The following is a 20,642-nucleotide window of genomic DNA, read 5'->3' as shown; positions in this document are numbered from 1 at the left end:
ATTCTTTGCAGATAACTTCTCTTTTTGAGTAGATCACTGCTTGCTTCTTAACTGTATTAGGAATGGAATGTCTAATCGAGGGCAGAGAAGTTACTGTAAAAGCAATAATTTGATTTCTGAGTGGTATGTCCACGTGCTAGAATTCACGCAGGACAATTTGAGTATTGCTACAGCAGTGACAGCAGATTGCCTGCACTCTTTTAGAACTATTGGTTTGAAGCTGTTGTCATAGTGTCACTAGAGGTGACATACACAGGGTTTCATTGTTATTCTGAATCAAGTGAACACCAGTTTTTTCCACAGTGTCATAAACCCAATCAATTATGGACATCAAACAATTAATAAATTTATGATAATTACAGACACCAAAAACCTAGAATGAAGAAAAAGCCCATTTCTTTTGATAAAAGTTCCCAATACATCAACGAGTGTGCCATGCTAAACTTTCTGGCAGGCTTTAGTTAAGTAATCTATGGCACTTTGTTAACATAAATAAATGTATGCAGAAAGGAAAACCATCAGATCTTTTAGAGTAAACAATATAAAAATGACACTGATTTCAAAGCATACAGACTACCACTATTGTCCTCAAGGTAGGGATATACTTACAGAAGTCAGCTCTCAGAGGCATGTCAGTTCAGCAAGCAGCTGATCCCAATTCCTAGCCTAGTTTATACTAATCTTCACTTGCTAAATACATGCATATTGTCATTTCTAACAAAACCTCAGATGTTCAATTTACCAATAAAGAACCAGGAAATAGATCCTGAGGTGAAAGCCTGATAGCTCAGAGATGCAGAGAAAGCACCCAGCTGACCTTCCTCCTCATCTGGCATTCCAGAACAAAAAGTGTCCTCCAGGCAGTCTCACAAACCTGCCAAACTGAATGTCCCTCCCTTCAACGTTCTGTGCATCTCTCTATTCATCCTGACTCTCTCTTACTCTCTGGGGTTTTTTTTCCTATATTCATTCCCTGTTAACTGGTTGCTTGCTTTGCTTCTTGACCTATGGTTGACTTTATTAACTCTTGTTTACAATAAACAGAAAGCTCTTTGTGTTTGTTTTCTGCCCATAATTAGGCAATTTCAGTATCAGAAAAGGTACCACAATTTCTGTTGGACCTATTATTGCTAATTGACCAAGTATCATTTTTCTTTTCAGAATCAATTCAGAAACATTTTCTACATAGGTTGCCAATTTTTTACGCTGCTTGTGTGATGCAAACATTCATCCTAGGATATTATCTTCTCTTTGCATAAAAAAAATCCTGTGGGAGAATGAGGAGAGGGCAACATAACCAAAATACCATCCAGCTTTGGATCCATAATACACGTGGACATCCTATAATCGCTTTCCTACCAGAGCCAGTTCTCCCTGATAATGTTCTTGGACTACTTAAGTTCTTATCACCTGGTAAGATATGAAAAAAATTACTTAGCTATTGGGTAGTTAATCCAGTTATGGGCCACAGACAGTTAATATTGAACAACAGTTTGTAACTGATCTCTCCTGAATTATACCTTCTGTGGTTGAATTTTCTGTAAGCCTATCTTATATCCAAGATAGTTGATAGAATATCCTCTTTGAATTTTGGAGTAATTTGTAATAATCAGCCTCTGACTCCAAAGTCTTTATTGAGATATTGTTGTAAACATATATATGTGTGTATGTATAATGTGTGTGTATTACAGACAGATAGGTAGATATTACACAATTCCATTTATGCCTCAAACTTTTGTACAAATTGTGCAATTATTGGCTTTAATTAGAGTTGTGACTTGAATTAAATCTGAAGGAAATTATGCTTAGAACTGGTTATCTTTTTAAAAGACATTCCACTTTGAAGAATTATTGCACCTTATAGGGGAGATACATGAGCGCGTGCTTCTACTTTGCACATTTATTTTAGGGAAGATCTCTATTCAGAGCTGTGCTCTTTCCATACGGAAGTATTCATGGTCAGAAGAAGATTCATCTGGCCTGATTTTAGCAATTTTCTCTCTCTTCTCCCTGTCCCCCTCTCCTTCTCTCCCTCTCCCTCTCCCTTCCTCTCCATCCACACCCTGTTGTCTCCATCTGTCTCCCTCTCTCAAACACACATGCACAGACATGCACACAAACACATGCAAGTATTGATAGACATTTTACTCTATTGCAATTATTTATTGTTTATATATATATGCATTTACCCATCTGTTTTTAGGTTAATTAAATACAGGCATGTACATATTTAAAAGTGGGTTTATTTGGAGATTTTTTGTTGTTGTTGTTTTTTTGAGACAGGGTTTCTCTGTATAGCCCTGGCTGTCCTGGAACTCATTCTGTAGACCAGGCTGGCCTCGAACTCAGAAATCCACCTGCCTCTGCCTCCCAAGTGCTGGGATCAAAGGCGTGCGCCACCACGCCTAGCTATTTGGAGATTTTTAAATGTATTGTGTATATCCCTTTATTATTCCATAAAATAATTAAAACAGATTATTTGCAAGAAAAACCTACAAAAACTAAGTGGCAAAATTTAATACAAACAACCACAAAGTATTAAGCTTCTGATACACATTTTGCTTTTCCACTTCTTATATGATGGGGTGATTGTGTAATCATGCAATCCTTCTCATTTCAGAAAAATGATAGCACTCTCTTTTCCCAGGCAGTTTCTCCTGCATGCCACACTTATGTATTTGGGGAAATGTCCATAGCTATACAACTTTTAAACACAATTAGTACATTTTCCAGTATCTTAGTAGCTAAAAAGGAATAGTAGATAATTGATACTTTCTGTTCTCATTTTTCCCTAAGTATTGATATTCATTCGACAATTATAGCCATGTTTCCTTGCCTTCTGTGCAGGGCCAAATGCCAATTGTGACAGTTTTGTTAGGCAATTCTACAATCCAGAATTACATGGAAAGAGACTCTCAATGAGGGATGACCTAAATCAGATTGGCCTGTGGGTATGTTTGTGAAGATTCTTCTTCACTATATTAAATGATATGGAAACACTCAGCCAAGTTTGGGTGACATGATTCTCTGAGTTTAAGTCCTGGAGTTTCTGAGGGAACAGGAGGTGAGCAGTAAGCATGCCTACATCTTTACTCTTCTTGACTGTGCATGGACTAGCTCCCTCACTATCCTTCCCACAAAAAAAGATGGTAACCTAGACTTACAAACCCAAAGCAAACAAAACCAAATGAGCAACAGACCCTTCCTCTCCTGCTTCGTCGGGGCATTTGATAGCCACATAAATGACAATGAGACTGTCTGAGTTTCCTTTACTTTAAAACGCAGAATATAAGAAACACGTATGTACTAGAATAAGTATCTTCAGAGAAGAATATATAGGTAGCAACACATAAATTAAGATTAGAAGATTCTAGTAAAGACATGGCGACTCACAGATTGCAGGAAAATGCAAGTCGATTTGCAATATAAAGCATCCTCCTGCATTAAGGCAACAAAATAGAAGATTGACCCAAATAGACATGATATCTGCCTTATTTGATTGGGATACTTGGTTCAGCAGAATGTTTTTGAGATAAAATAAAATGTATTATCATATTATTTTTGTCACTTTTTAGCTGTGGCGCATTGGGCATGTAATGATTTTCCCTTACACATAAGAGAGTATATTAAAATATAAGTTACAGAACAGTGGTCTTCGATAGTAAAATGTGTAAAATGTACAGCTATTACTCAGTAGATACCTATTCATAACAGTGAAAAATCTGTTACGAATTTTAATACAAAATTAGATTAACTTTATTGCAATAGTTAATTCTTCTAGTTAATCTGAAACACATTTTCTCAATATTGTATGTGTAACGTATACTAATATGCCTATTCCATTGCAGTTTCCATAGCGTAATAATTCAGACATAGTCACTTGTGTATGAAAAATTCATTATATTTTAATGAATAGTTTTAAATAAATACATGATAATTATGGGAGTTATGTTTTTAGACAGGATTTAAATTGCTAGGGGCTAGAGAGATAGTTCAGTGGCATCTTGCAGATGAGGAGAATTCCATTCCCACAACCCTCAGGCAGCTCATAAGTGCCTGTAATTCCAGTTCTGCAGTAACTGAGACTATCTTCAGGCCTCCAGGACTACCTGTACTTATGGGACATATACACACAGGCACATAAATACTACCAACAATATGTGTTTATAAAATAACATACAAATTACAATTTTAATCTTTTACCAGTTTTTAAACCAAGAATAGCCCGTGTTACACAGTATAAAATGCATATTATCAGTTTTTTATCCCACATAGCTAATTTTGCTTACTTTTGGCACCATATTGCACTTTAATTAAGGACAGTTCTAGAGAATTACAATGCCAAGATTTTGCATTTCTAATTAAAAGAAAAAGCACACTTAGCTGTTTCATTAGAATGTGAATGATACTATTAAGAGTAGATAATGATTTAGGGAAATAAACTTGGAATAGGGTGAACTTTAGTGCAGAGTACACAAAACAAAAATGAAGTGCACACTGGTTATTTTAAAGGTGGCCTAGATTATTTCATGGTTGCCAGATACACTCATATAGATATGTAATGGGAAGTTTTGTCTTGGTCAGTTAGAGACTTCTGTCTTAAAATTAAGGGTAGTATGATTTATTATAAATGAGAATAATGTCTTATAGGTAATGAGGGATTCCATTTGGGCCTGTGGCTGGACCTTCTTTTCCTCAGGCTCCTCTCTATTTCCATCCCTGGAATTCTTTCAGACAGGAACAATTATGGGTCAGAGATGTGACTGTGGGATGGCAACTCCATCCCTCACTTGTAGTCCTGTCTTTCTGTTGGAGGCGGGCTCTACAAGTTTCCTCTCCCTACTGTTGGGCATTTCATCTAAGGTCCCTCTGAGTCCTGAGAGTCTCTCACCTCCCAGGTCTCTGGCGCATTCTGTAGGGTCCCCCTGCTCCAATCTCCTTATCACACTTTTTAAGAACTCTCGTTGATGTCTTCCTGTTTAGACTGTTACATTTTTGGAGGGTGGTTCCTGGGGGTACAGAGTTAGGGGTTGTCACAAAACTGTGCATCTGCAGTCCTCAGTATCACTGCAAAAGCAGTTTTCTTGCTCTTTATAGTCAATGGGAGCATGGACCATGGGCTTCTGGCAACAGCACAGACCACTAACAAGGCCCCAGCTGTAGTGGGGCCACGGATATAGCAAGTCACCTGGGCTACGACATTACCTTGGCCTCTGGTGGAAGTTCAGGCCACTCACATCAATATGTCTAACAGCATCACACAGTACATAGACTGCAAAGCGTGGCCAAAGGCTGTGGGCCCATGTTACTACCGATGGTATGGAGATGTCTTCTGTAGTGCACAGTCTCAAGCCATGTTAATGCCCATGGGTTGTGCTGCTGCCAGAGGCCATAGTAACATGAGTAGCCTATGCTGCCAGGTGAGGCTATGGTGATGTCCAGGGCCCCTGCTACCACCAAGGACCATGCCTGGCTCTATGATCCTACTGTAGGAAGAGTCTGTGTTGATGTTCTTGGCTCATGTTATGAGAGAAAACCAGACAGATGAGTCCAGGCTGTGCTGCAGCCTAACGTTAAATAATAATAATAATAATAATAATAATAATAATAATAATAATTTATTTCAATGTTTATTCATGAATAACTAAACCATGAAAATGCATGTCCAAATGTCAATATTAAAGCATATTTGTACCCATGCTTACACATGAACAATCGTAATACTTGATTCCAAAATGACTTCGTAGATATTGACTTGGAGAATTCCCCTACATTTTCTCCTCAACTTTCTTGCCAGAAAGCTAAAAATAATTCATTTGAGGATTACTAGCTATTATTTATCCTTTCTTCTTCCTTTCATTCTCTACCGAAATGACTCACATGTTTTTTCTATTTCATCTTTTAAAAAATTATTTTATTCATTTATGTTCCATCCACTGTTCCCCTTCCTGATCTCCCCTCTGACATTTCTTCATCCCATTCCTCCCCCTCCTTGCCTTTGCGAGAGTGCCCCCCCCCCAGGCTTCCCCTTCCCTGGGGCCTCAAGTCTCTTGAGATTAAGCACATATCACACTGAGGCCTGGTTGGCAGACCTCTGCTATATATGTGCCAGGGGTCTCTGACCAGCCAGTGTATGCTTCTGGTTGCTGAGTCTCTGGGAGCTCCCTGGGGTCTGGGTTAGTTGGAACTACTGGTCTTTATAGGGTTACCCTCCCCTTCAGCTTCTTCAATCTTTCCCCTAATTCAGCCATATGAAGCCATATGTCTCCATCTTCAGTCCAATGGTTGGGTGTGAGTATCTGCTTCTGTCTCAGTCAGCTGCTGGTAGAGCCTCTCAGATGACAGCTATGCTAGGCTCCTGTCTGTAAGCACAGCATGGCACCAGTAATAGTGTCAGGCCTTGGTGTTACCCTATGAGATGAATCCCCAGTTGGGCCAGTCGCTTATTTAAATGTTTGCTCACATATGTCTTCTTCCATCTCATTTTTCTTGGGAAAACAATAGGTTGCAACACTACAACTTCAAAGGACTTCCATAAAATGGTAAAAATAGTGTCTTAACATAAAGCAGATGCTTTAGGGTTAAGTGTAATGAGAGAAGACCAGCTGGAGTTGGCCGCTAGTCATTTGTTACTCGGAAGAACAGGTGTTCAGCATTTGTGATGCTCTTCACTCACGAATCAGAAGGAGTCACCTAGACATTACTTGAGAGAAGCAAAGGCCATAATACATCAAAGAGTCTTGCAGGAATGCCGACTTGTTCATATAAAGCCTACATGTCCGTAAGAAAGATCTCACTTCATGGAAATACTTAAGATATTTGCCAACAATCTGTAGAATGTGTATAATTTCTTATTGCTTAATATCAAAATTATGCTGTCAGATTATTTGAGATTTATACAGCTGTTAGAATATTAATATCTTTAATTAAAATGAGATGTACCGATTTTTCTTAAATAAAAATAATTACTTCATATATAATTTAAAACAATTTTAAAAAAGCAAACAAAATAAATTAAACAACACCAAACATTCCAGACAATCATCAAAGAAGGTACATATAAATCTATTACTGAGAATATTATGGTTGAGCTTAAATAAACAGAAGTTGTGCTTAAAAGTATATTGTAATAATAACTTTAAGTATTGTTGTCCTTCTAATATGTACTTGTGTGCTTCTGAACCCTTCCTGATTGGTAAATGCAGTAAATTTTGGAAGCCAGGCTGCCTAGCTTTCTGGGGTTCTGCACTAATGTTGAAATTTTCAGTCTTACGTATGCATTTCTGTCTTTCTATGGACTTTTGCTTCAAACAGTTTTACATTCTTCTGCTTCTCTCTTCCTGTAACTTTGGGCTTTGAAAATATCTACCTCCTTACTGGATCCCAGTCAGAACTTCTTGGATATGTTGCAGAAGTACATACTTACTTGAAAGAAATGTAAGAAGTTCCCCCAGTTTCTCCTGTGTGATTGTAACAAATGAGTCCAGGCCAGATATCCAGGGTCTTATTTTCTGTTCTATTGCTATGAAGAGACAATATGACCAAGACAACTTATAAAAGAAAGCATTTAATTGGGAGCTAGTTTACAGTTTTAAAGGATCATTATGGCAAGAAGCATAGCTGCAGAAAGGCAAGCAGGCATGGCATGGGAACATTAGCTGAGAAATTAATATCTTGATTCAAATGCAGGACGTAGAGGGACAATGGTTAAGATTCCCATCATCTTCAAGAAGAAAAAAAAAAAAAGAGTAGAATTGAATTGACAGAAACAAGGGACGTGGAGGAATTACACAACCAGAACTGGAGTGTAAAATTGTCAGGATGTGTAAGCCAAGAGCAGGCAAACTTTGTTATTTTTGAAATGAAAGAGAAAGAAATACTAGAAAGTAATTCAGCACCAAAGTTGCCTTGATAAAGTTATGAAGATAGTGTGTTTTCACTGGTCAAAGTGTATTGTTTCTGAGGTTACCAGAGAGGTAAGTTTGCAATGCAATATATTCTTGTACCTGCTGCGAGCAGAAGAATATGGATTAGCTTCCAAGGTGAAAGTCATCATAGTTTAGATATCAACCTTCATATGTGAATGGCACAACCATTAATAATCACAGATATGGCAAAAGAAATTACTACTTTTTCTTCACAAAACAGAACAAGGCCCTTAATGTTAGAAGTGTGTTTTACTGAAACCGCAGTAAACTGAGTTTAGGGTCTGAGGTCAGCATCCTGAACTCTAGCGTATTTTTCCCCAATTCTATCTACTGGAATAAATATTCTTGTATAGTTTAGAAAGGTAGTTATAATCTTACCATAATTGAGTATGCTCAGGTAAAATTTTTACTCATTTTCTTAAATTCTAAAGCTATATAAAGGAAAATATCTTGCCAATTAGATAAGCAGTTAAAATATAAAATTAAAAGGAAACACTGTAACATATTTATTTATACTAATTTTGTTTTCTTTTTATATGAATATATTATTAATATCCATATCATTAAAGGCTAACATAAACATGTATGGTTTCGTTACTACATATAAAAGAAACAGGTTTGAATCTTCCATGTAACAGGAACATGAGCAAGGCAGAGGCAGTCGGAAACGCATATGCTTAGGCGGATTATGCGATGTTGACAACATAGAATATTTTATGTATAAGTAAAATGAAATGCAATTTGCTACAGTAATTTAAATATAAATATAAAATGAAATTAGAGAATGTAAATAATTATATCTATACATATGCATATACATTTGATCTCTAAATTCAGCAAATATGACTTATGTTTGACTTTTGAATCTGCTATAGAGGGAATACAAATTACCATCCTATCATGCTCATCAAAGTGGTAAAATAGTTATATTTCCTGTGAACTTTTAACAACACACCAATCCAAATAGTTAAAAACATATAGCTAATTTGGCACGTGGGTCAAAATTATGTCTAAAATTGTGTCTAAAATTATACATTAAACATTAGCATAAACAACTGATTATTTTAATAATTCAGTTCAGTTATATCTGCTGCTGTCACAATGATTTTAAAGGGAATGTGTGAAATAAACATGGCTTCTCATTTACTAAATCATGGTGAAATTATTTCGACTAAGTAACTTATGAAAGTTAACCTAGAAAGTCAAAACAAATACTATGTACAATGTAAACACATAATATGCTAATTCACCAACATAATTAACCAAATATGTTGTAGTTTTAAATATGTATTTATGTTTATCAGGATGTAATGTTTCTATATATGTAAAGATTGTGGTATGACTCTCTAATACATACATAGGCATAATGAATGGATCAGGGCAATTAGCATACCTATACCTCAGGTATATATGTGTTTTTTGTGTGTGGTAAAAATATTTAAAATGCTCTCTACTTGTAATTTGAGATAATGACATAGTTGGTATAAACCATATTTATCCTTTCATGCTATCAAGATTAAAAGTTATGATTTTTAGCAAGGCATAGTGGTACATGCTTATAATTCTGGCATAAAAACTGAGGTAAACAGATCATCAGTTTTCAGATAGCCAGGATTATCTTGCATAATATTATCAATAAAACCAAAATTAATCAAACAAAAAACAAGCTAACAAACAAAAGCAAGAAAACAATACAAAATGATTTTGCCTTTGTGTAGCTGTAGTCCTCAACTAACTTGGCACTTCTTTTTGTTTTGTTTTGTTTGTTGGATTTTTTTCTTAATTTATTTAATCTTCTTTTACACTCCTGATTTTATCCCCCTCCCAGTTCACCCTCTTAATGTTCCACATCCCATATCTCCTCCTTCCTACTAGTCTCCACCAGATGTCCCATTCCCCCCCCCCCAGCTCCCACCCCATCACCCCATCACAGTACCCACTCCCTGGGGCCTCCAGGCTTTTGAGGGTTAGGTGCATCTTCTCTGACTGAACCCAGACCTGGCAGCCCTCTGCTGTATATGTATAGGGGGCCTCATATCAGCTGGTGTACACTGCCTTGGTTGGTCTAGTGTCTGAGAGATCTCAGAGGTCCAGGTTAACTGAGATGCTGGTCCTCCTATAGGGTTGCCCTCCTCCTCAGCTTCTTCCAGCTTTTCCCCAATTCAACTACAGGGGTCATCAGCTTCTGTCCATTGGTTGGGTGTAAATATCAGCTACTTGTTGAGTCTTTCAGAGGGCAGTCATGGTAGGCTCCTTTTGGTGAGCACTCAATAGTTTCGGTAGTAGTGTCAGGCCTTGGGACCTCCCCTTGAGCTGGATCCCACTTTGGGCCTGTGTCTGGACCTTCCTTTTCCTTAGGCTCCTCTCTGTTTTCATCCCTCCAGTTCTTTCAGACAGGAAGAATGATGGGTCAGAGTTTTTGACTGTGGCATGGCAACCCCATCCATCCATTTGATGCCTGGTCTTTCTGCTGGAGATGGACTCTTCAAGTTCCCTTTCCCCACTGTCTGGCATTTCATCTAAGATCCCTCCACTTGAGTCCTGAGAGTCTCTCACCTCCTAGGTCTCTGGTACATTCTAGAGGGTCCCTCCATTCCCACCTCCTACTTCCCGAGGTTGCCTGTTTCCATTCTTTCTGCTGTCCTTCAGGGCTTCAGTACTTTTCCTCCACCCAATACCTGATCATCTTCCCCTTCCTGTCCCTTTTCCTATCCAGGATTCTGCCTTCCTTCTGCCTCCTGTGATTGCTTTCTTCTCCCTCCCAAGAGGGATTGAAGTGTCTTCACTTGGGCCGCTTAGCTTGTTAACCTTTTTGAGTTCAGTAGACTGTATCTTGGGTATTCTGTACCTTTTTTTTGCTAATATCCACTTATTAGTGAGTACATACCATGCATGTACTTTTGGGTCTGAGTTACCTCACTCAGGAAGATATTTTCTAGTTCCATCCATTTGCCTGCAAAACTCAGGATGTCCTTATTCTTAATAGCGGAATAGTATTCCATTGTGTACCACATTTTCTGTATCCATTCTTCTGTTGTGGGACATCCAGGTTGTTTTCAGCTTCTGACTATCACAAATAAGGCCACTATGAAATAGTGGAACATGTGGCCCTGTGGCATGGTGGGACATGTTCTGGGTATATTCCAAGAGTGATATATCTGGGTCCTCAGGTAGATCTATACCCAATTTTCTGAGGAACCTCCAGATTGATTTCCAGAATGGTTATACCATTTTGCAATCCTGCCAGCAATGGAAGAGTGTTCCATTTTCTTCACATCCTCACCAACATGTGCTGTCACTTGAGGTTTTGATCTTAGCCATTCTGATTGATGTAAGGTGGAATCTCAGGGTCATTTTGATTTGCATTTCCCTGACCAGTAAGGACTTTGAACATTTCTTTAAATGCTTCTCATCCATTTGAGATTCTTCTGTTGTGATTTCTCTGTTTAGTTCTATACCCCATTTTTTTGATTGAGTTGTTTGGCTTTTTGGTGATTAGCTTCTTAACATCTGTCCCAGGATTTGCCAACCCCTCTTCTGTAAGCTTTTTTTTTTGGGGGGGGGGCAGTTTTAGTTTCTATTTGTGCACAGTAACATAGGATATTCTATTTGTGTATAGTAACATAGGTTATTCTATTTGTGTATAGTAACATAGGAATTTCTATTTGTGCATAGTTACTTAGGATAGCTTCTGTTCTTGACTCAGTTCCCTTCATATAATGTCCTCCAGATCAAACCATGTTACTACAAGCAACAGTGTTTTTTTTTTTTTTTTTTTGACTGAAGAACATTCTCCAATAACATTCCTTTGTATGTATGTTCACTGTATTTTATGTATTTATCCACCATGTCTAGTCTATTTCTATAGCTGGCATTTTATGAAGGATCATGAACATAGGAACTCAGATGTCAATTTAATATCAATTTTCCTTGCATTGCTTCATTATATCCATTCACTACTTTTTGAAGGAACTTTCACACTGTTTCCCATAATGTTCATATTAACTGGCATTTTCACCCACAGATTATAAGTGCTCCCTTTCCCCATGTCTTCAAGAGTAACTCTATTTTTTGTCATTTTTCCTTAGCTATTCTAGGTAGATGAAAAATCACTGTGGATGTAGTTGGAATTCCCCTACTGATTGGTTACAGTCCCATTTATTTACTCTGGGCCACTGTATTTTATTCTTTAAGTAATGTCAACTCTTCCATATTTTTATCCTTTGAGGGTGTAGTACAATATGCTTTGTTCCTGTACACTCTTCCCAAAAAGCATACATGCCTCTCTTTCTTTCCACCTAACTTTGTGTCCTCTTTTATTTCAATCAACCAAGTTCCAGAAATTCTTGTACAAATGGCCTTTCCCTGGATGAAAGATTGTTTAGCAGAGCCACATTCTGATCCCAGTCAGAGTACATGTCAATTGCTAATAACTCCTCAGCTAAGGCTAAGAATGTGTGCCTTTGATACTGGGATTTTTTTCTGGATGAAGCTTGCCCTGGTTTTAGGCCTACTGTCACATAGGCGCTCACATGGCTCCTTCCATCTCTTTGTTCAAAATAGTCCCTGAGCCTTGGAAGGAAGTAATGTGATACAGATAATCCACTTAGTGCTGAGAATTCTGCATAACATTCCCTGCATCTTGACTAGCTTTGGGTCTATGTAATAACCACCATTGACTACAAAGATAAGGCTTCACTGATGATTGGAAGATGCATTAACCTTTATGTATAATGGTAATTCATCAGGAGTCAGTTTAATAATATGTCCATTCAGCAGAACAATGGTAGTGAGTTCTCCCCTAAGACCTAAGGTCTAGCCACAGGTTGTTGGCCCCAGTAATAATGTCGGGTACATATTTTATCTTGTAGAGTGACTCTTAAAACAAATCAGGAAGTGATTGGTTATTCCTATAGCAGTCCTATAACATTTCAAAGAAGGTTTTTAATTACAGTTCTCAGAGTTCACAGCTTGGCAAAATTGGTGTTTGTTTGGTTTTTTTTGTTTTGTTTTTTTTTTTTTTCTGGTAGCTTTCATAGAATCCACCAGTACTATGCCCCTTGATTGGTCCGTGTTCGTTAATTAAAATATATGGTGTCTATAGCATTATAGACTATTTCTGTCAAGTTCTAGAAGGTAACTTGTTGCCTTATCAGTAGCCCATAGCATTTGGGAGTATATGATCCTCCACTAACCAACAAGATCAAATGCGGTAACTTGTTTCTAATCCTTGACATTTCGTCACATTAGAATATCTACCATGTCATTGTCACACTGCTATAGGGTAACTTGATCTCAACTATTATTTCATATATGTCTGTAGTATTTTGGGAAGCTTGAAACTAGAATGAAGTTTTTATAAGACCTTTTCAAAAGATTGTCAATGTTATTTATCCATCCTTTCCTGTATTTGTCTCCTGTCCTGCCCGCTTATCTGAACCCTAGTTTAAACCTTCCTATTTAATGATTCCTGATTTAACCATTTATAACATTGAGTTCTATCTTCCTTTCCCTTGAAAGTCCACCCTCACAGCCCCTTATTGATTTCCTTCCCCTATGGGTATTCCAAATAAAATGCAAATACCTAAAGATTCAAAGTTAATGTTCATTAATTAGAGACAATATGCAATGTCTAATGTTTCTGAATCTAAGAACTCACTAAGAGCTACTGCTTCCAGCTTCATCCATTTACATAAAAAGTCATTGTTTTATTTTTAACAGCTGAATAATATTGCATTGTTTAAATATATAATTATAATGTTTTTATTATTCATTCACCATTTGGTGAGCATGTAGGATATTTCTATTCTTGGGAATTCCAAATAGAGCACCAGTGAAAACAGATAAGCAGATGTCTTTGAAGTAGGGTATAATATGCTTTGATTATGTGCTCAAGAGTGATGGAACAAGACAGCATTTCAGGAGCCTCCTCACTGATTTCTTAGAGCTGGATTAAGTTGCATGTCCACCTGCCATGAGTAAATACCCCACTTTGATGGTATCAATGCAAGCTTTTTTTGTATTTTTTCCCCTATCATGGATGATATGAGTAGTATTAATTTTCATTTCCCTAACTTCTGGGGATGTTTAATAAGTTAAAAAACATTTTCCAATAATCTCTTTTTGCTTTCTGTTGTTGTTATAAAATACCCTGACCCAAAACATTTTTTTTGGGGAGGGGTGTCAGGGGGAGGTTTCCGAGACAGGGTTTCTCTGTATAGCCCTGGCTGTCCTGGAACTCACTTTGTAGACCAGGCTGGCCTTGAACTCAGAAATCTGCCTGCCTCTGCCTCCTGAATGCTGGGATAAAAGGCATGCGCCACCACACCAGGTGACCCAAAACAATTTAAAGGGTTTATTTTAGCTTATAGTTTATAGCTCATCCTGAAGGGAAGTTGATAGAAACTCATACAGAAACCTGGAGGCAGCATCTTAAACATAGGTCATGGATGAACATAACTTATTGGCTGGAATACTAGGCACATGCCCAGGTACCTTTCTTATTTCTCCCAACAACACCTACCCAGGGGTGACACTGTCCAGAGTAGGCATTGTCTATCTTTGCAATAATGAAGAAAATGCCACCACAAAGTTTACTAATCTAATGGAGACATTCTCTTGACTGAGATTCCTGCTTCCCAGATGGCTGTAGTTTATGTCAAATTGACAAAAACAAAACAAAAAACCCAAACCCATAATCAAACCAAAACAACAAAAACACCACCAAAACCCCAAAATTCCAAAAGAGAAAACAACCAAATAGCAAATACCCAATGTATCATTCATTTGTAATTAATCTTTAGAGAACTGCCCTTTAGTTGGATACATAATAGTTAAATGGACTTTTTTCTTATTTGGTAGGATGCTTCCTCACATTAGTCACTATTTCCTTTCCAGTACAAAAGACTCATTAATTGTTGGTCCTGATGCCTGTCCTTCGTCTTCACAAAGTTCCTTCTTTTTCCACTCAGTTTAAATGAACCCCTGCTCTCACGTCCATCAGATGCAGAACACCATGCAGTCCTTTGGTTGGGATGTTTTCTGTTTGGAGTTGACTTTTGCAGGAGGTGAGGGATTTTTCAGTCTGCTTCATTCTTCTATGTGTAGCTTTACAGTTTGACCAGTACCATTTATTGAAGATGCTGTCATTTCTCCAGTGTTATTATTAACCTTTGTCTAAATATCTGAAAGATTAGGAGCAGGGGATTAAATCTGAGTCCTCAGTTTTATTCCAAAGATCAATGTCAACACTTCTATGTTAGTACCATGATTTTTTATTACTATATCTTTGTAGCATAACTTGAAACCTAGGATGGTGATACCTCCAAACATTTTCATTTAGGATTACTTTGGATGTTTTGCCTTTTAGTCTTTTGTGTTTCCATATAAAACTCATTTTTTTCTCAATATCTGTCAGAATTTAGTTAGAATTTTGATGGAAATTACATTGAAGCATGTCTATTGTTACACAGTTGATGCTGGCTAACCACAAGTATGGAAAGACATCACTTTCTTTCTTCAGTTTCAAAAAATGTGCAGAACTTTTACCTCCTTGGTTGTGTTCATTTCCAGGCTATTTTGGAGGGTTTGTAAAGAATATTTTCCCCTGATTTCTCTCTCGGTATATTGGTTACTTGTGTATCAGAAGGCTACCAACTTTTGCGTGTTAATTTTGTTCGTGTTAATTTGCTAATTATGTCATCTGCAGGAGATATCTGGTAGAGTCATTAGGTCTTTTATGTATAGAATAGTATCACATGGAAATCAAGACACTTTGACTTCCTCCTTCCCTATTTGTATCTGCTTCATCTGTTCTACTTGACGTGTTGTGCCAGTTAAAACTTGCCATATATATTGAACAGAAGAGGGACAGTAAAAAAAAATCTTTATCTTGTCTTGTTTCTGATTTAAACTATTTTGATAATTTTTTTTCCATTTAGGACATTGGGTATTTTTCTGAGGTTTTGAGATGTGTCCCTTGTATCTTATCTCTTGACTCTATACATACACAGACACACATACATACACACCACACCACACACACACACACACACAGAGAGAGAGAGAGAGAGAGAGAGAGAGAGAGAGAGAGAGAGAGAGAGAGAGAGAGATTGTATAAATAAAAGCTTTTCATTTGGTGTTGTTCCTGTCTATATATGTTTAGTCTGGTCCCTAGGGAAGACCGGTGTGTTCTCTCTCTCTCTTTGAGCAGTCATTAACTGCCTGTTGTTCTTCACCTAGGGATGTGGTCTTGTGAGATTTCCAACATCTACTCTGACATGTCAAATGGTGTTGTCACTGTAACAATCTTGTTCAGGTAGCTATAGTGCTGAGATTGCATGGAAGTAGCTTTGCTGTTTTTCATAAATGACACTTTCTGGAGTGGGTGGGTGGGTTGGGGAGCACTGTCATAGAGGCAAAGGGGAGGGGGAGAGGGCAGATGGAATGTAGGGGTTGTAGAGGGGTAACCGGGAAGGGGGATATCATTTGAGATATAAACAAATGGAATGATTAATAAAAATTAATAAAAAAATGACACTTTTTTAAAGCAACATCCTGGTTCTCTGGCTCTTAAAAATTTTTTCCATCCCCTCTTCCACAGTGCTCCCCACGTCTTCCATATGGATTTGTGTTGTAGATGTGTCAGCCAAAGCTGAGCATCCCACAGGCAGCTGAGCTGCTCTTTTCATTGTTACCAGTAGTGTCTTGTATTTGGTAGTACTGGCTTTGTAAAGGAATATGGAGATGTTCCTTCCATTTCTATTTTGTGCAATATTTTAAAATTGCATTTAGTTCTATTTAGAGAATATAATCTGGTCCTGGGCTTTTTTTTTTTTTTTTTTTGTAGTTGGAAGATTTTTTTTCCATTTTTTAAAATTATTATTTTCTTTATTTACATTTCAAATGCTAACCGGAAAGTTCTCTATACCCCCCACCCCTGCTCCCCTACCCACCCACTCCCACTACTTGGCCCTGGCCTTCCCCTGTGCTGGGTCATATAAAGTTTGCAAGACCAAGGGGCCTCTCTTCCCAGTGATGGCCGATTAGGCCATCTTCTGCTACATATGCAGCTGGAGACTCAGGGGGTACTGGTTAGTTCATATTGTTGTTGCACCTACAGGGTTGCAGCCCCCTTAAGCTCCTTGGGTACTTTCTCTAGCTCCTCCATTGGGGGCCCTGTATTCCATCCAATAACTGACTGTGAGCATCCACTTCTGTGTTTGCCAGGCACTGGCATAGCCTCACAAGAGGCCGCTATTTCAGGGTCCCTTCAGCAGAATCTTGCTGGCATGTGCATTAGTATCTGGGTTTGGTGGCTGATGATGGGATGGATTCCCGGATGGGGTAGTCTCTGGATAGTCCATCCTTTCATCTTAGCTCTAAATTTTGTCTCTGTACCTAAATCCTTTCATGGGTATTTTGTTCCTTATTCTAAGGAGGAATGAAGTATCCACATGATGGTCATCCTTCTTGGTTTTCTTGTGTGTTGTAAAATGTATCTTGGGTATTCTAAGTTTCTGGGCTAATATCCGCTTATCAGTGAGTGCATGTCTAGTGACTTCTTTAATTACTTCTTTTTTAAAAATAAAAAAAAGTTTTATTTTGGCTCATAATTTTTGAAATCTCAGTTCCTGATACACAGAAGGAAAGACATAAACCCTGTGATTTTTATTTTTATTTTTAATTTTTTAGAAATAGTTCTGCCTTGAGGACAGGGTGGTGAAACTAGAGAGTCACTCTGCACATCTGCCAGATACTGCCTCCCAAAGGTATCAGAGACTTCCAAATTATAACCAGCTGCTGAGGAAACATGAGTATGTGGTGGACATTCTTCTTCAAACTGGCCAAGCTATAGTAAGAGGTTGGAGAATTTTCAAAGACCCATGCAAGTCTCTCGACATGTGGAATATGACCCACGGTGTAACTATTGAGTCTCCCAGACTGACTCATCACTCCTTCACCCAGTATTATCCTGGGCTCAATTACTTCACTCAGTAACCATGACATGAAGTAATTGTAGTGAATGAGAATTTACCTCCTATGTGGATTTTCCACTTTACTAACCTACCTCACCCTTTGTCCAGATTTTCTATTCTCTTTCTGATGGGCCAGCAGATGCCCTGAAGTACTGCCTTCCTGGGTCTCCCACTCTCCCCATCATCTTTTCCCTACAGTTGTTATAATTTTGTTTTCCTTTTAAAAATAATTTTTGAGATTATACTTCTTTTATTATTCTTTTCAAGTAAACAGAAAAGGAAAACCAATCTCACTCATCTCCTCAGACTGACATTTTCTTGTGATTTTAAAATTCCTATACTGTTCATTCTTTTGGATGTTTATTAAGATTTATACTGAAAATTTAACAGATATTTGTGGATCTGTGGAATCCTTCTTATAGGATGAAATAAGAGAATTCCATTTTGGTTCTATAGATCTCTCAAATAAATAACTTACAAATACAATGTATCATCATTTATGGTTTTTCTGTAGTCATATCTATAGCATTTACTATGTCTTTATAACAACTTGAATTGTCAAAAAGGCATAATTTATTTCAAATCCTGCACTCATACCTGTATTTCCTGAGAATATTTGGTTATGAATTTTTCTGACTCTCTTGACAACAGGACTTCAGTTTAGTTTCTGACAATTAGGCACAGGGAAGTTCTCAACTGATATTGCAAATGTGTGGAGGTCAGAGGAAAGTTAGTAGGAGTTTGTTTCTTCTTTGCCAACATCTGTTCCTTGAGGATGAAAATCAAGTTGTCAGGTTTGTGCAGCAAGCACTCTTACCCACTGAGCTCCTTGGCAGTCCTTTCCTTATGTTTCTTGTAAATTACAGGGTCCAGAAATTCTTCTTACCATTTATTAAGAGAATATTTACAACAGTCAAATAAAATGCCGTATCAGAAGCTAGTTCCATTCTCTGGGCTTTTTGAGCAGAACTTAATGTAATCCTTGAGAGATGACAGTTAATTGATGTGTGCTGCAATTATTTAAGATAAAACAATTATCACAAATCTTTGGCAAGTACAATAAATTTAAGAATGTGCAAAATAAATACCAAATATATAATATAGAAAAATTTTAAATCTTTTTAAAGGACAGATATTGTGGTTTAAAATAATGATACTGTTTGAGTTTTCCAGGAAAACTTCATATTTATTATCTTTTACTAAGCTTTTAGTGTGGTCTGGATACTAAATTAACTTGTACTATGTCAATGATGCCATTTGACTCATATCTTCTAAATGAAATATTGTCTTAACTAGTATACAATTTTGAAGCCACCTTTTATTCTCTTTATAACTCTATTATTTACTATTGTTTCTCATTATTGCCCTATTTTGTCACATTGGATTTTTTTCATACCTGAAAGTGTAGTCATGCCATGTCACCCCTGAACTCTTTAAAATCAAATCCTTTGCTATGACCAAATATTCACTACATGAGTGTGCTTTGTAGGCTCTTTCTTCTTTAGCACCCTACCTAACCATCCAACTACACTACATATAACACTGCCTCTTCTGTTTCTATTGTTTACCTGTCATATAACATCTGTAGTTATAATTACCAGAACACAGGAAGCTATGCCCAAATTAATTTGAGTTTAATATTCTCATATATTCTCTCTCTCTCTCTCTCTCTCTCTCTCTCTCTCTCTCTCTCTCTCTCTCCCTCTCCTTACAAACCCTCCTCTCTCTGTGTATGTCTGTATATCTCTCTTATATAAGAAATATATGACATATTTCTTTAGAATAAATGAAGAAAAGATACATTAAAAAGCATCTTAAAAGGCTATTTCAATAAAAACTATTGATGACTTCTGACAGGACACATGGTGATAACAGCAGAAACAACACATCTGAAACTACCATTCCTGGCAGTCTCTCTATAACATACATGACACTCTGGAAAGCCTTCAGTGAAGCTTCCAGTTACAGCCAACTGATGCTGACAAAGATGACAAATCAATCCAATACTCAGACGACTAGTCCTTTAATGGAGTACTGATAGAACAGTTGCATAGCTACATGCACACAGTGAAGCTGGACACCTTCTTTACCACATACAAGGGTTAACTGAAAATGAACCACCATCCTATAGCATTAACATATCAGTCATATCCACCCAAGACTTATAGAGTGAGCATTTCTTGGAAATACTCTACTCTACTGTGTAGTACGAAGTTATGAAGCAGACAGACACCCACCCAATAAAGGCATTCCAAAGGATTTGAGTTTTCAACTTAGTCTGGCAACCTGCTTCTCCAAGAAGCCTGTAAAATCCCTAGAATGCCAGAGTCAGAGGAAAGGAAGAGACTACACATCAAGATGTACAACAGAACTGTATAATACTTTATAACCATTTTGTCTTTTTTAAACTTAGAAATAAAATGTTAGATCAGCATTCTGATATGCATTAATATCATGTTAAGATGTCCTTCCTGGAAGTCCTATTTTACATCCACATCTGATTTTCAATATATGACCAATTTCATTTAACACTCTCCGCCACTTTATTCTTTTTTTCACTTTATTCTTTTGAGACAGGATCTCCCAGTGAATCTGTAGCTAGGCTCATATCCGCAAACCGCACTGATCTCACTGTGCATCTGGACCCCACTGCTGGAGTTATAGGCCAGTGCTGCTCATGCTCACTTTTCTCACGGGTGCTTGTACTGTAAATATTCTCATGTATTAAGCCTCTGCT

At 37.5% G+C, this 20,642-nt stretch overlaps 1 pseudogene; it reads left to right on the top strand.

Moving 5' to 3' along the window:
• Positions 1-5,243: 5,243 nt before the first annotated feature.
• The window catches only part of LOC110324042, a 60,352-nt pseudogene continuing 44,953 nt past the window's right edge, over positions 5,244-20,642 (top strand).

This window comes from Mus pahari, chromosome 7 (genome assembly GCF_900095145.1).
Source record: "Mus pahari chromosome 7, PAHARI_EIJ_v1.1, whole genome shotgun sequence".
Taxonomy (NCBI): Eukaryota; Metazoa; Chordata; class Mammalia; order Rodentia; family Muridae; genus Mus; species Mus pahari.
This window is presented reverse-complemented; position numbering and strand designations above follow the sequence as displayed.